At 40.0% G+C, this 12271-nt stretch overlaps 1 long non-coding RNA gene across 1 annotated transcript in view; it reads left to right on the top strand.

Annotated features, from left to right (window-relative positions):
- Nucleotides 1-300: 300 nt before the first annotated feature.
- LOC138923773 (uncharacterized) overlaps nt 301-12271 on the top strand; it is a 48295-nt gene continuing 36324 nt past the window's right edge. Inside the window, exon 1 of the long non-coding RNA XR_011437884.1 lies at nt 301-450. This is a non-coding gene — a long non-coding RNA (uncharacterized lncRNA). The remainder of the gene's footprint in view (nt 451-12271) is intronic.

Here is a 12271-nt window from a genome sequence, read left to right as displayed (position 1 = left end):
TAACTTTTCATAGACAAGAAATCAGGAGGCAGTGGGTATCTAATAAGACATGAGCCTCCCCTTGAATATTAAAACAGGGGTGTGTTAGGAGCCACCGGAAGGGAAGGTCTCATACCAGGGATGGGGGTGGAAGTCGACATCCTTCATCCGGAAAACTGCTTTGCAATTCTTTCGGACTCAGAGCTCAGCAAACTGTCCTGAGGGCTCAGCAAACTGTGGCCTTGGGTCACATCCAGCCTAAGGCCTGTTGTAAATAAAGTTTTACTGGAACACATCCACGCTCGCTTGTTTACGCTTGTTGACTGCTGCTTTTGCTCTGCAAGAGCAGAGCACGTAGTTGCGACAGAGAGGGGATCAACTGCAAAGCCAAGAATATTTCCTTTCTATGCTTTACAGAGAAAGTTTGCCGACTCCTGCTCTCGTGTATGAGGCCTGATGACGATTTTCATAGTAAGTCACCAAACTGAGCTTTCGGTAGGAAGTTCTTTAATGTTAGAGAAGCCGCACAATTAAATGTGGACTTTGAGGCCTAGAAAGCTTGGCCTGGGAGAAATGAGGGTAGAGTCTAGCCTTGTTATGAAAACTTGAACACTCTTTTGCATTATTCTGATTCTATTTCCCTGAGATAATAGTGCCTCTTGAATTTTAGGGAACATGGGAAAACTGATGGAATCTTATATCCCTTGGCCCTCACAGGCTAAACTGCTGATTTCTTAATGTAAAAGGAGGTGTAAAAGCTGAACACAAGCTTTTGATTGGCGTTTGGTTTTGATGACTATAACAATTTCCAGTGCCACAGGCAAATTTAGTAAAAGTTAGGCATCCTCGTTCTGGCATATACCATAGTTAAATCCAAACTTTCTGGACTGCTTAGAGAAAGATTTCTTGTTTATAGCTGGGAGGGAATTAACTTTTAAAGTGCCAGATTGCTATAAATGTTAAAATGTTAGTAGTTGTTTGGGTTGAAAGCTCTCTAAAATGTACTCTTAGTATGAAAGTCCCCGATTTAGGTCTGTCACCAACATGGCACTGAATTGAGACCCAGCACTGGAGGCTCCCCTTCTTTCACTTTCTACCCCCAACCTCATAAAACTCTCACACACGGAGAGAAGATGTGCTTTGCCTTGGATGAAAAGCCATTAGGCTGTTGTGTCAAGAAAGATTCTGAGGATGCATCCAGGAGCCGTTGGAAAGAGCTCTGTGATTGATGATTGATGCCTGTGATGATTAAAGAGGGAGAGTTTTATAGTTCATGGTACATAATTCTTATTCTTGCTCTCTGGCTTCGGGGCTCTGAAATGCAGAGTGGTCTTTTGTTTCTTTATCAGCTCTCTTCTTCATTGTCAGCAGGACTGAGATTCAATGTCCCTGTACTGGGTCTTATCATCACTTGTATTCTGTGATCTCTGGCTGCTACACTTCTCTTTCTTCCCCCCTTTCTATGTTTGTTTATTTTTCTCAACTCCTCTGACTGTAACGACTTCTGTTGAGAAGTCTATCTTTTAGACACTTCTGGCCAATGAGGGTCCTTCTTTCTGCTCCGCAAGGACAGCACATGTAGGAGTGTGGATTGTGATGGGGACAAGGTTGCCTGGACAAAGGGTGTGAGTGGAGGCTTCAATCCAGAGTGCACGCCACTCCTTTTGCATTTATTAATGTGCATTCTACTTTATGGAAGGCCCTTCCCTTCTCCTTTTCTCTCTTTTTATCCATTACTCATAGATTCCTATTTATTAAATGGATTATAAGCCATTTTGTTTTGATGCTCAAGTTGTCCCAGTGGGAACCCTTTCAAGTTGCCCCCTCTGTTCTTCTGACTCATCTCTATCACTTTTGTGAGCACTTCCTTATTGGCACAACAAAATATTCCAGACTCATCTTTACCTTCCCTGCCCCAGCCCTGGAATCAGCTGTTTCGGGTTTCTTTTAGTTGAGAATGATATTTAGAAACGAAGACAGGGTGCCAGGTGTGCTCACAGCTATGGAGTGCAATTGCTTTTGGAATTTAAAAAGATTTAAAAATTATTACTGATATCATGAGTTTATACTGTTACTTCCGATTCCAATCCAGCCCCATAAGGTTCTTCCTTGCTTCCCCCATTCCATTTTTGTATTTCTTTTCTTTACAGTTAGAACCCTGACTTTCAACATCAACTCATTTACTCACGTGACCAATTCTGACACACATAAAACCCATTCACAACTGCTACCCTCAGACCTCTGTGCCGGGCAATCCTGCTAAGGTTTGTTTGCAGTCCTCTTCCCCCTAGTTGAGGTTTTATAGTAAATATTATCAGTTCCTAAGTTACTTGCATTAATTCTTTTTATCCTCCTCCTATTTCGGTGTATAATAGTATTTGTTTGTGATATAGTTGAGTGTATGTATTTTTTTGGTATTGTTTTAGTTTATTTCATCCTTGTTGAATGTGGCTTTTGGTTTTATAAATGACTTTAATGGCTTTTTAGGGGCCTAAATTCTGCTTTGATATGAGTATCACATCCTCATATAGGAGTGCAGTTCTGCTTTATGAACAAATCGGAAAACCTTTTTCTTTAATAGGTAAATCAATCTCATTCACATTTATTGATATGATTGATATGATTGGTATGTTTTTAGTTTTGACTCTGTCATATTATTTTGTTATAATTCCTACGTATGTTATGTTGAATTTACTGCATTTCTTTCTCTCCTTGGTGTGTTTTCTTTGCTATATTTAAAAACTTATTTTGGTGTTTAGGGAGGAATGTATTTTTGTTCTAGTGGTTACTCTTATAGCCTTTTGTAAAGTCCTTACTTCCTCTTTTTTCCTCCTTAACGCGTTACTCTCTGTTACATCAGTTTCAAATGGTATCTGTGACTTCTACTTACCACCCATGTAACAGACCTTTTTTCCCTAATTTCTCCTTTCTCTCTCAATTTTCCTCGCATATTTAAAAATTGCATTCTTTCAACTATGTCAGAACTGTAATATTTACATACTTAATTCTCACCCTTGTTTTAAAGCTGGTTCTAGAATTATCAAGTGCTTGCCATCAGTCCTTTTGCCAAAGTTTCCCCAGTGATCTCTTGGTTAGATGACTCTCACCCTCTGGTAGGTTCCTCAGGAACAGCAGCCGTGTACAGTAGTCCGGATTCTTGTTTGTCAAAACAGTTTTTCTAGATCCTTGATACGTGCAGGCAGTGTAGCTGCATATAGAATCCTTGGCTTACGCTTTCTCTCCTTGAGCTTCATGTAAATGCTGCTTCACTATTGCCTTGCTTTGTATGTTGCTCTTACAAGTCTAATGCCAGTATAATTTTCTTACTTTTATAAGCAATTTCGTATTTTTTTCTGGAGGACTTGAGTGTTTTCCTTGTTGTTAAAGTCATTGTCTTTAAGATCTAATAGTTTTACTAGGAGTTGTATCAGGAGTCGATTGTTCTGGATCAGTTTCCCCAGGCACGCAAGTTCTTTAAATAAGTAGATTTTCTTTTTGTTCTTTCTTTCTTTTTTTTTTTGCTGAGGAAGATTAGCCCTGAGCTAACATCTGAGCCAGTCTTCCTCTACTTTATATATGGGTCACTGCCACAGTGTGGCTGATGAGTGGTGTAGATCCATACCTGGGATCCAAACCCATGAACCCAGGCCACTGAAGTGGAGCGCACCGAACTTAACCACTACGCCACAGGGCCAGCCCCCAGATTTTCTTTTTTATTGTCCCGTATTTCTAGTAAGTTGTCATGAGTTATAGTTTTGAACATTAGCCCTGTTCCATTATTTTGTCTTTCTTTTTAGCAGATCATCTAATTATTCTCATATGAGACCTTCTTTGTCTTCTATTCCTCTTCCTCATTTCTCCTTCATTTCTTTTCCTCATACCCTTCTTTCCTTTCCTTATTTTTATTCTCTTGGTTCTTTCTCTGCCTTTCTACAACGCCACTTATTTACTTTTCATTTAAATCTGCTCTCCCTGGGGCATGCTGTAGTTTCTGAGATGGCTATGTCTTTTCTTTTTATTTCTTTCCTTAGTAAAATAAATTTTCATTATATTTCTTCCTGCTTTTTGTCCATTTTTATTTTTGGTTTTTGAATATATGAATTTATAGGTTTATTTGAAAATACTCAAATCAATTTGTAGTATTGTCTTACAGAGGTCTTCTACTTTGTGGTTGGATTTTTGGGGGGGAGATTTGATTAACTGAAATACGTTTGATGTTTTTGTTTCCTTCTTCTGTAGTATCATATGCAGTTGGTTGGATTTGTTTTCTATTGCTAGGCATTTTGTAGACAGGTTTTCTGTATCAAAAGCACCATTTTATGTCGCTATGATAAAGTTCAGTTTCTTTAGTGGAGAATGTTGGTGATCATGGTGGAAGGGTGGGCTGGAAGTGGCAGAGATGTCTTATTTCTTTTTGTTTTTGCTGGTTTCTTATTTCCCCTTTCTTACTTCTGTTTTGTCCTTCATCTCCAAGGGATGCCACTCCTTATTTACTTTTCTGATTCTTCCCCATAAACAATAATTCTTCAAGGCTGCCAACTCTGTCCTGCTCACTTTCAAGTCCCTTGCCAGCAGCAGGTTCCCTGAACCACTGTTGAATGTTCTGGCAGTTAGTATTGGAATTGCTCTTTCTAGAACTTTCCTTTTTGTCTGTATTTTGTATATTTTCTTCCTTCTCCTGTTTTTATTTTCTTCAGAGTGTCTTAAGCTTCCCCTTTCTTGCTTTCTGTAGTCATAGGCTTGCAATGATGGTGCCACTCTGTGGGAATTTGGTGCTGATTTCTCTACTTACAGATCATTTGGAGTTAGTGGCATTCTCTACTAGTCATGTGTGGTTTTATTTGTGTTCTTCATTGATTTTTTGGGGGGAGAGGGAAGAATGTGAAGATTCAGATTTAGGTGGCTGTCATCATCCTTCAGACCTGAAATCTTCTTCTCACATCACTTCTTCCTTCCAGATCTGCAGATCAGCTCTGGCTTGACTTGGCTTTGCTGGATTCCACATTTGTTTTCACTCTAAGACCTAGGTTGCAGGAGCAGCCCCTATTTGGGACACACTCTTCTCATGGCAGAGGGCAGGAACAAATAGGTTGACCCAAACTATTCAAACACATTTAAAGCTTATGCTTAGACGTGGTAGACATAATATTTGTTCAGATTCCATTGGCAAAGGCAAGTCACACAGCCAAGCATCCCAGTGGGGTCAAGAAGTATACTCCTCCCACATGCAAGCACAGCAAAGGTGAGGAGAGGATTGTATGCTTACAGGGAAGGGAGAAAGGGAGATGCGAAAATGCCCAAGTGCACAGTAAATCTTCAAGTGGGACACTTTAGCAGAATTTCCCAAATTAATTGACCACAGAATCCTTTCCTTGAGGGACAGCTTTTAGGACTCATATTTCCCAGACAACACCTGGGGAATGCTGCTCTGATCCATCTCAAGGTGTTAGAACTGACCTCAGAAAAGACATTCCTTTGAAAGTCTGGGTAAATGGAGTCTATACAGTTCTAAAACTCATGTTTCAGTGAGTGAGAACCGGACATTAAAACCTTCCCATGTCAGCAAGTCCAATGCCTCTTTATTAGCTAACACTTCTTCAGCTTTAAAGGGCTGTAAAAAACAGATTTGGAAAAAATCCTTAAGTTCTCATGCTTTCTGATTCTTGTGGATCATCTGTAATCTTGTTAGGAACCACCCACTCCCCAACTGTCCTTTCTTTTTTTTCCTCAAATAATCTGTTGCTAAGGAATGATCATTTGCCATGTATTTCTTCAAATAACAAAATCAAGAGTCTCCATCTGGTTGTTTTATGTGTTTTTCGGTATGAGTATTGTCTGTCTCAGATTCCAACATCAGTCAGAGCTGAACTGTTTAACTCACCAACTGTAGCACCCAGCTTGGTATCAGATACGTGAATGATAAATTGCTTTTAATGATGAAAACTTGCACACATGTGATATGTGCATGACAGAGTATCTTCATTCTGTGGGCTTTATGGAAAGCAGAGAAATAAAACTTAAATTAGGAACACATATTCTTTACAGCATAAGGTAAGTGTCTCGTAACCGTGAAGTTATGAGATACAGGTTGTTGGGCTAAAAGACAAGATGGAAACAAGAGAGTCCTCATTCGAGTCCCCAGCTTGGGGGTTAACTTGGGCAGTTTATTGTTCATCAGTCTTCTCACCTGCAAAATGAGATACTACATGAGGTCTTGAAGAAATTCCGCTAATGAAGACTAAAAAGAGAAGAAAAGTGTTGCAGAAGGATGGAAATGTGCCACACAGCACTGTTTAAGTTGCATTCATTTTCTTTTTATCCCAAATACGTGATCTTTCAAGGCTTTTTTTCGAATGTTTTTATTGTGGTAAAATATTTATAACATAAAATTTGTCATTTTAATAATTGTTTTTTTAAAGACTGGCAGCTGAGCTAACATCTGTTGCCAATGTTCTTTTTTTCTTCTTTTTTTTCTTCTTCTCCCCATAGCCTCCCAGTACGTAGTTGCATCTTCTAGTTGTAAGTCCTTCTAGTTGTGGCATGTGGGATGCCACCCCAGCGTGGCCTGATGAGCGGCGCCACGTCTTCGCCCAAGATCTGAACCTGCGAAACCGTGGGTCACCCAAGCGGAGTGGGTGAACATAATCTCTTGGCCATGGGGCTGGCCCCTTATTTTAATAATTTTTAAGTGTAGAATTCAGTCACATTACATTCATATTGTTGTGCAACCATCACCACTATCCACTTCCAGAATTTTCCATCATCCCAAACAAAATCTCTGTACTCATTAAACAAAAACTCCCCATTCCCTGCCCCTCTCAGCCTCTGGTAACCTCTGGTCTACCTTCCGTCTCTATGAATTTGCCTATTCTAGGTACTGCATATAAGTGGAATCATACAATATTTGTCGTTTTCTGTCTGCTTATTTCTCTTAGCATAATGTTGTTAAGGTTCATCCACGTTGTCACATGTATCAGAATTTCATTCATTTTTATGGCTGAATATCACTCATTGTACTTATATACCACATTTTGTTTATCCGTTCACCTGTTGACAGACGGGCTGTTTCCACTTTTTGTCTATTGGGAATAATGCTGCTATGAATATTGGTGTGCAAGCCAAGCATTTTCCGGAAGGTTCTAGTCCAGCTTTGCAGTCTTAAAGTCCTAACTCGCAGTTGGGTGGACGTACAGTGTCTGGCAAATAAAAAAGCGCCATTGGCAGCAGGCAAATGGTTAAAGTTCTGGCTTGAAATTTTATAGGCTTAGTTTCTCTCTCTCTTTTTCCCTTAGGGCAGATCTTTTCCTGGAATCAAGTTCAGCTCTTAGAACCACCCCATGGGTGGCTGAGGGGGTGCCGCAGGCGGACAAAGCAAGAAAGCCGACTGAATCCTGCTCCTTCTATATTAATGGGGCCATTTGCCGATGTGGGATTGAAAGAATTACAACCGAGTGACAGTTGTTTAATATTCTAATTACATAAACTTTCTGTGTTATGGTTTTGCCATTTGACATGTTACATTTCATAATGTGATTGAATTTGTATGTTGGAACTACGTGTATTCATGGAGACTGACACGGTTCTATCAAGAATTTGTTAAGCTGACTGAGGTGGGAAATCCATGGTGATAGTTTGGGGGAGGTGGAAGTACAAACTGACCAGCGTCCTTTCCATTTAAGTTCCACAAGGAAATTTCTTGGAGATGAAATCCTTGTTTTCACTCATTTGGACACATTGTGCAATGATTGGATGTGAGATGAGGGAAGACTGGCTCAAAAACAGAAACTTGCAGAGGCCAAAAATCAGAGGAATTGCTTTTTATAGAGATTGTCTGAGGGCAGGGGGAGTGGAGAAAAACACTTAAAGAGTCTGATTTTATTCTCTTTCTTTCACAATGCTTCCCTGGCTGGGGGTATAAATATATACTAGGTAGCAAAACCTTCAGGCATATATCCTCTCTGGAGAATAACTAAGGTCTGCTCATTCCCAGCTGGATAACTGGTCTGGAGTCATTTTTCAGGGCAGTTATGGTCTAAAAGGGAGGCAACATGATTTTTGTTTCCGCACTCAGCTTAGATCTGGGTCTCAACCAGGAGATTTCAACAATTTATAATTTAGTGAGGTTAGGCTTGCCTTGGTCTCAAATGGTGGTTTAAATTGGATTTAAACAGATTTATGCAAAACTCTAGTGCAATATTAGTAAGATCTAAATAAATCAGAAAACTATAGTCACTTTCATCTTCTGGGATATTATAGTTTTAAACTAGCAGAGACAGTTTGTAGGCTAGCAAGTTTAAAAATTATAAAGCAAACAGATGGGTTTTACCCTTAACCAGGCTTCAATTTTTAAAAAAGATTACATATTAATTTTTTTGAATTATCAGGGTAATATAATTATCTCACAGAGAAGATAGAGAAGAAAAAATTTACTCATAATCCAACACTCTAAAGCAGTTACTAACATCCTTTGGTATAATTCTTTATAGTTTTTTTCCTCAGCGTAACTACTTATCTATTTTTCTTAACATATTTGTAATGATAATTGAAGGACAAATTTGTATCTTATTCTTTCCATTTAATGTTGCATTCAAACATTCCCAGTGTTTCTGTATTGTCTTCGTAGCTATAATGTTAAGTGGTTTAATTGAGGGAAAGTGTGTAACATAGAGTATTCACCGCCCTTCCAATTTTATGGAAACTAGACCATGGGCATCTGCAGATTTATCGTTCAAGATTTCAGCTGCTCTCAAGCAATTCCAAAGGCCCAGGGCATGTGATAATTAGTCATTTCATTGAAGCACTTGGAGAAATTTGACTCATAATATTGGACTCCAGGAGCTAGCCAGCCAGTCCATGAACCGATTGCCGAATATCGGTTATTATTATAGTTTATTATATAGGATATTAACATAGTTTGTCTATTCTCTGTTTGTCCCATATGTATTTTATGGAGGAAATTATTGTACTAGTTAGTTTTTGATGCATAACAACCCACCAAAAACTTAGAAGCTTAAAACAACAAACGTTTATTATTTAGCTCGTGATTCTATGGTTGGCTGAGCTGGCTGGGAGAATTCTGGCCTAGGATGACTTGGCTGGGGCTGGATGGCCTAGCATGGACGAATCACATATCTGGGTTGGCAGGCTGTTGGCCAGAGTGCCTTGGTTTTTCAGCACATGACCTCTCCAGCAGGCTAGCTTGAGCTCACAGTGGTCTTGTGGTTCCAAGTGCAGAAAGATAAAGCAAAAGTCACATACAAGCATTTCTCAATCATTTTTCAATGTGCTTGCATCATATTTGCTAATGTTCCATAAGTCAAAGTAAGCCATATGGCCAAGCCCAGATCAAAGGATGGATAAACAGACTTTACCTCTGGACAGGTAAAGAAGCGATATCACATCACAAAGGGATATGTTTACTGGAATGGGAAAAAATGATTGTTTGCACATTAACTAACACAATTTCATATATAGATGTATTGTCAAATTTGGGAAACTTCAAAAGTCTCTGGCAGATTCTCTCAGAAATCCAAGGGCCACACAACTTGTGATGCATGGGAAGGGGGAGCTTCTAGTCATGGACAAGTATTATAAATAATACTTTAATGAGCTTCCTTGTGTGTATATTTAAAAAAATATTTTGAGTTTTTGGTTAAGATAGATTCCCAGAAGAGGAATTACCGAGGCAATGAGAATGAACATTTTTACGTCTCTTAATACTTATTTCAAAGTTGCTTTCCAAAAAGTTGTGCGGAATCATGTGCTGTCAGCAATGTCTGTTTGATTATGTATGAGGTGACCTGTTTTACTGTACTTCAGTTAGCCCTGAATGTTATCATTGACAAAATTTGCCAGTGAAAAGTTAAAAAATGCTTCCTAATTTCTAGGGGTGTTTATTAGTCTTCCAGGGCCGCCGTATCAGAATACCAGAGTAGGGGGCTTAAACAGCAGGAATTTATCTTCTCACAGTTCTAGCTGCTGAAAGTCCAAGATGCAGGTGTTGACAGGTTCGCTTTCTCCTGAGGCATCTCTCTTTGACTCACAGACGGCCTTCTCGCGGTGTCCTCACACGGCCTTGTCTCTGTGTGCATGCATCCCTGGTGTCTCTTCCTTTTCTTATCAGGACACCAATCATACTGGATTGGGGCCCCCCTCGAGGACCTCATTTAACGTGAATTACCTCTTTAAAGGCCTTGTGTCCAAATACAGTCACATTCGGGTTTGGGGCTTCAACATATGAACTTTGGGGGAATACAATTCAGTCCACGACAGAATGGATCTAGGTTTGGTGGGGCTTACAGCTTATACAGTTTGGAGGACCTCTTTAAAAAGAATATAAAATCATGACTATAAAATGGCTGGGTCCCCTCCCTGGGCCTTGGAGGGGCTGGTGCAATGAAGAGCCCTGAAACTTGGGCTTCCTTGACTGCGCGGTTGGCCTGCTTCTGCGCACTGCTGTTTTGTACTTTAGTTGATATTGCACATAATGCTTCTCATCTGTATTTGCCTGTGTACAGTTAAGGATATTGGTTCTGAGTAATGAGCAGCAGGAGAGGAGAGTTACCATTTGGCGTGGAAGGTTCTCAGGTTTGAAGCTTTGGGTTTAAGCAGACAGGTAAGGTTTCTGGGAGAGTCCTTACTTGCTTCAGTGGAGCAACAAACCACTTATATGGTGTGTTTTGGTGACAATGCATGTGTATTATTGCCCAAGATATACCCCTGCTGTCTGAGCACCGATGGCTGAAGCATGATTAAGAGGGCCAGATCTTCATTCTTTAGTTACATGTGAGGTTCAGGATATAAGTTTCCCTGGGAGACAGAACACACCAGCTTAAGTTTGCATTAAGATATGAATGCCTGATGCTGGATTTTCTAGGAGTTGGTTTTCATAGGGGGAAGCAAGATGGCATTGGTTATCTTAACATGTGTGTTTGAAGAGAAGGCACTGAAAAATGGAGTTTGGAGTGCTAATGACAAGCTTTACACTTGAAAATGTTGCATGGGCCAATGCTGGCTAGTGGTTGGCCCTGGCGGTCTAGTGGTCAAGATTCAATGCTGTCACCACTGCAGCCAGCATTCATTTCCCAGTCAGGGAAATGACACAGCACCAGTGTTGCAGTGGTCATACTGTGGTGGCTATGTGTGGCTGTGATGTAGAGCTTTCAGACTGAGACAAACTAGGAAGAAGGACTTGGTCACTCCCCTCCAAAAAAATTGGCCATGAAAACCCTGTGAATAGCAGCGGAGCATTGTCTGAGATAGTGCCAGATGGGGTGAGGATGACACAAAAAGATGGGGAAGAGCTCCGCTCTGCTCTACACAGAGTGTCTAGGAGTTAGAACTGACACGAGGGCACTAACAACGGCAGTGCAGGCTATGCAGGGCATGGTGGTTGTGCCCTAGTAGAGAGCTTGTTCCCATGGAGAACTATTGTTTTAGAAACGTTCTTCTGCCACTATTTCTGTTTTCTGGGATGTCAGATATAGAGGCCTGAACACAACTGGGGACTCATGGGAAAGGGTGGGACTACGATGTGACAGGCAGCAGCTTAGACCAATGAGTTGTAGAAACAGATGAACCAGGCAGAGATCCGTGGGGATAATGATTAATTAAACACGAGTCTTTAAATAGAGGTTGAGGGAAGTTTGGAAAGTTCGTTTTGCAGTGGGCTGGGTGGAAGGCAGAAGTAACATGGGAGTGGAGGAAAAGAAGAGAAATTAAGAAGAAAAGCCCTCATGATGTGACACATTTAAAGATAAATTAATTAGATATAGAAAAAGTAAATCTAATTTTCCTTCCCTCTTGCTAAATAATACAAATAATTCACATAGCTATGGAGATCATTATTCAAAATTACCATGAACTTTCTGGCTCCTGGAAGCCAGCCAATGAGTTTCCCAGAGCTCAAAGGGGCCTGTCTTAACCACCAAACTGAGTTACCACTGATACCGATACAAAACATGTAGAAAAATATTAGCATTTCCTATTCAAACAAATACGATATGGTCTGGGGACATAGGGTTATCTAATTTTCCTTTGAAAAGATAACATTTAAGAATGTGCAGTTTAAACAGGAAAATCGCTTTGCACAACGTGACCGCTGATCCAAACTGGGGTAGTCCTCATTGCCCTGTGAGAACAAGCAAAGCTTTGTCTCAACGATGAAAAGAAAAACATCCCCTGATTTTTCAAGTTTGTTCTGAACCAAATTCTTGGTTAGAATCTAAAATGTATTTTTTTTAATCCTTCTCTTGTCTCCCTTCTTAATTTTTTTAACCTTCTATTTTAAACG

This window comes from Equus caballus, chromosome 4 (assembly GCF_041296265.1).
Source record: "Equus caballus isolate H_3958 breed thoroughbred chromosome 4, TB-T2T, whole genome shotgun sequence".
NCBI classification, from domain to species: Eukaryota; Metazoa; Chordata; class Mammalia; order Perissodactyla; family Equidae; genus Equus; species Equus caballus.
The sequence above is the reverse complement of the archived record's forward strand: the minus strand, read 5'-3'. Positions and strand labels throughout refer to the sequence as shown.